This window comes from Zonotrichia albicollis, chromosome 9 (genome assembly GCF_047830755.1).
Source record: "Zonotrichia albicollis isolate bZonAlb1 chromosome 9, bZonAlb1.hap1, whole genome shotgun sequence".
NCBI classification, from domain to species: domain Eukaryota; kingdom Metazoa; phylum Chordata; class Aves; order Passeriformes; family Passerellidae; genus Zonotrichia; species Zonotrichia albicollis.
Genome location: NC_133827.1, coordinates 32,203,993 through 32,209,992, shown reverse-complemented (window position 1 = coordinate 32,209,992; position 6,000 = coordinate 32,203,993). Strand labels below are relative to the sequence as shown.

Below are 6,000 nucleotides of genomic sequence, written 5' to 3'. Positions count from 1 at the left end.
CAGCCATGCCCATCTTTCACAAGAGGCCAGGTTCACAGAGTAACACCTACGGCACGGGGCCCTGGTGACTCACAGCCATTCACCTTTGCTTTAGGATCTCAGCAGGGTTTAAACACCAGGTAGGCGGCTAGGACAAGGCTGGGGTATTTCTAGTCACAGTTCCAATGCTTAGAAAACACCTGCAGCCATGACTGCTCATGCAGATTTAGCTGCAGTGCTTCTAAGGAGCCAATCTGGCCCTGGCAGGCCTCTGTTCCTGGGGGGAATTTAGCACCTCTGGTCCACAACGCCAGCATGAGATACCAAATCAACCCTAGAGGGGGGGTTTGCACTGAGGATTAAATTTGGGAAATGCCATGCTTTCCCTTCTGAGGGGATCTGCCAGGGTGGGGTGAAATCTCTTGGGGTCTCTGATTGGGAAGTACACTGGTTTTGGCAGCCACTGAAGGTGGAGAGAGGCTGAATCACAATTTTCTGCTAGAGCTTAAGTATTTTAGGCACTGACTGTCCTTTATTTTGTGTCCAAATGAGCAATCTTGCCCTCCTGGGGCTGTCAAGCACTGACTGTGGACATTAAAGCTGGTAATGGGATAAGATGTAAACATCTTCTTGAAAGCACACACCAGAGCCCTTTATTTTAAAAATGAAATACATTTGAAGTGCCTGCAAACTCACCCAGAAATCTCTTTCCAAATGAGTAAGGTTTGGCAAGGCTCCCCTGCACAGCCTGAACACAATGTAACCCTCTGCCTTCCCGTTCTCTTCAGGACAGATGCGGACACCGAACAGCTACTTAAAGGGTAACATTCCATTACAAAAACAATCACACTCAACATCCCAATTTATTTTAATTGCAGTCCTTAGAAATAGCCAAAAAACAATCAAACAGAAAGCAATCAGAAAATAGTTTTCCTTCTCCCTGCCCTTAGTATTTGCAACAAGTCTTGTTTTGAACCTGTGAACAGGCAGCTCCTTTGGAACTCCCTGCACCTTTTTCACCTCCCCTCACCTTGTTCTTTGCCCCAGCTGGGGAACAACAGATTAAAACTTGGTTGGAGAAGCACCCAAAGAATCAAAAGGAGCCTTGGACAAAACTTCCCTGTGAAAAGTTGGATCCCGCAAGGCACAGGCTGCATTTCTGGGCCTAGGGCTCTCCTGGCTCCGGGATGCAGAGCACAAGGTGATGCTCACAGGGTCGGTGCCCCCGTTCCCCCCCGCCCCGGTACCGGGAGCCGCTGCCGCCCGTCCCCCGCCCCAGCCGCGGCGCAGCGCAGCCCCCTCCCGCCGTGCGGCCGCCCCGGCCCCGGCCCCGGCCCCAGCCCTTACATGGACAAATCTGCCTGCAGGGAAAGGCAGGAATTTGGGCCCTTGACGTCAGCCGCGGGCAGAGCGCGGCAGCCCGGCAGAGCGGGAGGCAGCGGCCGCCGCTTTCGCTTTTTGTTCCGGGGCCGTCCCGCCGAGCTCGGGGCCGCGGCCGCCCCTCCCTGCGCCCCAGGGGAGGTAAGGGCGGGGGGGGGCGCGGACGGAGGGATGCGGGAGCGGCGCGGCCGGGGGGATGCGGGAGGCTGGCGGGCCGGAGGGAGGCAGGGAGGGAGGAAGGCAGGGAGGGATGTGCGGGGCGGAGCGCGGGAGGGGCCGCTTGGGGGACGCGGCGGGAGCGGCGCGGGGGTTCCGGAGCCGGTAGCGCGGGAGGGGCCAGCGGGGCACGCCGCGGGGCAGGGGCGCGGAAGGGGCCGCCGGGCGGAAGGAAGGGGCCGGCGGCGGGGCCGGGGGCGGGCGGTGCGGGGCGGCCGCGGGGGGCGGTCCCGGTGCCGCCCCAGGCCCGCCCCTCGCCACCTCCTCCCGCCGCCGCCGCCGCGCTCGCCTCCGCTGCCTCCTCCCCCGAGGTATTGTTGCAGATAATAACTTACCCCCTTCCTCCCCCCACCCCCGTCCGCCCGCCGATGCAGCTGTGCCGCAGCTGGAGCCCCCGGCCGGGGCGGGGAGCGCTGCCGGCCGCCCGGGGGGGCCGCCCTGGCTCCTCCCTCCGCCCGGGGCGCCGCGGCCGCCGGAGGGGCCGGCCCGGTGCGGTGCGGGCTTGGCCGCGGGGCGGGGGCAGCGCCGGGCCCGGGCCAGGTGCAGCTTCCCCGGTGCTGGGGCGGCCCCGGTGCCCGGCTCCTGGCCGGGGTCGGCGGGCGGGGTGAGCCGGGCCGGGCCCCCCGAGCGGGCGGACGGTGCCGCAGGTGCACCTGGCCCGGGAGGCGGCTGCCGCGGCCCCGCCCCGCCGCCCGCCGACCCCCGGCCGCGGGTCGTAGTAAATAATAAGTTGAGTAAAGCTCCGGCAGCTTTTTATATGCCGGGGGAGGCCCTGCCTTCCCCACCAGGTAAGGACGGAAAAGTTTCCCACACCCTGACGTCACCCACGGCTTTTTTTTTTTTCTTTTTTTTTTAGCATAAGTTTTTTTTGGCCTTCCCCCTTTCTTGCTCTCCTCTTTTGAACAGGCAAACCTTACTCCTGCCATTGCTCGGGAGCACTCCCCGCGCCCCGGGGCTGTGCTGGGGAGCCGGCAGTGCTCCCGAGGAGGCGGTGATGAAGCAACTGCTGCCTAATTGCTCTGCCTCCTGTACCTCGAGGTGCAGCTTGGCCCTGCCGCTGAAACAAACGAGAGTTGGCTTCTCCTGCTTTGTTTTGATTACTTTTTGTTTGTTTCTTTTTTCCTACACCTGTAGGAATTGACTTTTTAGCCCAGTTGTGTTGTTCTTGAGTAAGTTTCCTGTCTGTTTCTATTTTGCTAGGCAATTGGTACACAAAAGTTTAATGAGCTTGCGGGAGCCATAAGACCTGCTGATGTGTCTCCCTACACATTTGCAACACCTTGGTCCCTCTGCACAAAGGGGTTTTGACCCATGCAAAAAAGGAAGGTCTCACATAGAGCCACAAGTGTTTTTGGAGACATTCCAGGATTTCTTTGCTTTCACGAACTTACTTACCTGTAGAGTTTATGCTTATACATTGCAGGAGTGATTTCTGGGGCAAGAGCTGAGAGAGTGGGGAGTGCCTGGGAGCTGGGTGATACAGCAGGTGCCAGCTCACCAAGTAATGAGAGAAATGGGATATTTAGGAAAGTATGGGAACATGCAAAACTGGAGAAGAGGACACAGCATTTCATCTCTATGTTAATAATGTGGCTGTCTTCTTGCTGAAAAATGTTGGCCGCTGTCCTGTGTGTAGTTCAGCCTGCTGTGCACCAGGACAGTTTAGGGATGTAGGGGACTTTCTAATTATTCCCCACCGTTGCTGAAGCAGGACTGGCCCATACAAGGCTAAATAATACTCTGTGATTTCCCTTGGGAAATATGTGTGTCTATGGATAAAGATTTATTGCTGAAAATTACTCTCTGTCTCTTGGCTTGGTCTGTCTTACCCTGCCCACCCTATGACCTTACAGCCTATTGCTCCTAAATTTATTAGCTCTGTTATTCCCCTATTTCAATTGTTTAGCCTTTGTTGGAGGTTTTTCCCTGCGGGATAGGCTATCAGCAGCTCATGGTGTGTGTGGTGGCCACAGAACCACCTGTCAGCAAGCTCCTACCCTCCCTGTCAAACCCTGCCTTTAACTTTGTTACGATGCAGGCGCTGCTAGTGGGCCCTTCAGGCTTGTTGCCGTTGTTCCATAGATGGTTTTCCTTTAATTGTTTTTTTCAGGTTTCCTTTTTTCACCTGGCTCAGCTTGTGTGGGCTGGGAAAACCTGCCAGATCAGGGACACCTGGGTCCAGCAGAGTAGCAGCAGTAAGTTGCCATCAGTGATGGTCCTGTAGAGAGATGCTGTGTAGTGGTGGCAGACCTGCTTCCCAAAAGTTGCTCCCACTGTGTGTGTAGCGTGGCCGTGGGCACATTGACTGTGTGTGTCCCGTGTTGCCAGCGGTCCTGGTTGGTGGCATGCAGCCCTTGCATGCTGTCTGGGTAAGCTCCAGGTTGGAAATGAAAGACATGTCCTGGAAAATGAAGCTAGAGCTGTCTCATTCAAGTTTCTTTAGGTGCAGCTCCAAGCTGCTCTGAATTGCTGATGTTCAGTCTCCATGGTGCCTGGGTCAGTGAGAATTGCTGCTTTTCTTGCTGTACAGCTGTCTCTGTCTTGCCAGCCCTGGTTGCCTGGTGTGGTTGGTACTGGTGGGGCAGAGATGCTGGTATTGAGCTGGGAGAGAAACTCCAATTCCTGTTTCACAGAGGTGAGATTTTTACCCTTGGAAAATATTTGTTCCAAAGAGATCAGCCTGGTTATCAGGGCAGGGTGCTGGTGAGCTTGCCCATCTCAGTGTGGGTTCCAGCTCTGTGAATCCTTTCTCTTATTAGTGTTTGGTGGAGAGTCACCCAGCTTTAGGGGATAAAAGTATTGAATGATGTCTGTGATGTGCGGTTGTGAAACAGGAAAAACAGGCAAAAGCCTGGTTCTGCACTGGCAGGTCAGAAGTGATATTTGGGTCTTGGGAATTGTGGTTAGTTTACCTGTCTTGTCTCCTGGAAATTTGCAGAGTACATTGTATTGCCAAGTTGGATTCCCCTGAGAAACACCTTCAGCTGTGCTGCGTTAGTGAGGTAATGGGCACAATGAGGAACCGGTGCAGTGTAATTCAAGCTTTCAAGCAGTGTAATGGCAGATTCGGGTGTGTATCCCTTGCTAAAGCACTTGTTTCTCTAGGATGTTCAGGGATGAAGCTCCCGAGCTGGGCTAGTGAGTTTTGCAAGGTACCTCATAGTGTTGGTTGCAATCTCACGGGAGCTTGAGTGCTTTTACATATATTATCATCGGTATGTATTTTTAATTGTAACTTCTAGTAAGAGTTATGGTGTGGGGGTTCATGTTTAGAGATACCATTCTGTTTTGAAGCCTGGCTGTTGCCTTGTTTGTTAAAATCACCTGCCTTACTATAAAACTTAAGCAATACTCTTGTGATCAGTCAAACTTCGTGTATGCAGTTTTGGAGAGGGATAGTAAGAATGGCTGGGAGCTGGAAAACTTGAGAGAGTTTTATGAGCAGTGTCGGATCACTCCTGCTAGAAGGACACAGGTTAGAACGGTGTCAGAGAAACAGTGAGTGCTGAGGAAAAGGGATGTCTATTTCTCTGTAAAAATGAAAACCAAGGTGAAAGTAGTCAATTCAAAATGAAGAAAGTGCTTTTCAGTGTAACTGATGGTGGCATTTATCATGCAGAATGTTGTTGAGGACAAGTTTAGCCAAGTCTGAAAAGAAGATGGGATGATTGTATGAGTGTCAGATACATTGAGAGTTGTACCCAGTTTGTGCTGTGCCCATTGTATCATAAACATCTAATTGGAAAGAAGAGACAGTTTCATGTAGGTTTCCATGAAGCATCTCTGGCTGACACTACTAGATAGACACAGATAGAGAAAAGCAGTAGCTTGGGTGGATGACAAATTGTTCCAAGAACAGTTTCCGTGTGTCTGTGGAAACAAATACCCTCAGGGTGCCCGCAGTGGTTTCTCTATTGCTCTGCCCATCGTGGTTGTGTGAACAGTACATTCTCAGTGGCTTTTTGTTGCTCCTCAAGCTTCTGAAGGCCTGACCCACACAGCTCTGCCTTTCTCCTGCTGAGCTCTTCTCTCCCTGACATGGCTTTGAGAAACACTTGCCCACTCTGCTCTGTCTGGCCCCAGATGCCGGGTTCCACCTTTAACTGATTGTCCAGGCTCTGGTGTGCTCTGTGGCAGCTCTGCTAAGCTGGAGCTAGGTCCCTCTGAATACATGGAGAGGTTTTAAAGATGGCATCAGGATGATGGAGAAATACACACTGGCCAAGAGTAGGTCCCATACAAATCAGGATATTCTATGATTCTTTAGATATGTGTGTGCTTTTTAGGTACTTTGTTTTTGATGGGGAGAAACCTTCAGGCAAGTAAGATGAACACAGAGTCCATGTGACCCAGCAGAAGTCTGTGATTCAGTGACTGTGTTTGCTGTGTGCACATGTGAATGTGACAGTGATGCTCCTGTCTGCA

At 53.3% G+C, this 6,000-nt stretch overlaps 1 protein-coding gene across 15 annotated transcripts in view; it reads left to right on the top strand.

The window, feature by feature from the left end:
* The first annotated feature begins 1,367 nt into the window (after positions 1 to 1,367).
* Positions 1,368 to 6,000, top strand: part of LPP (LIM domain containing preferred translocation partner in lipoma) — a 332,629-nt gene continuing 327,996 nt past the window's right edge. For 11 of the 15 annotated variants that reach the window (XM_074547233.1, XM_074547234.1, XM_074547230.1 and 8 more), the window contains exon 1: positions 1,755 to 1,886. The gene's annotated coding sequence lies outside the window, so the exon portion shown is untranslated. Of the gene's footprint in view, positions 1,501 to 1,754; positions 1,887 to 2,240; positions 2,364 to 6,000 lie in introns of those variants that run through there. The other 4 variants (XM_074547227.1, XM_074547223.1, XM_074547229.1 and 1 more) reach the window with 2 other exon arrangements.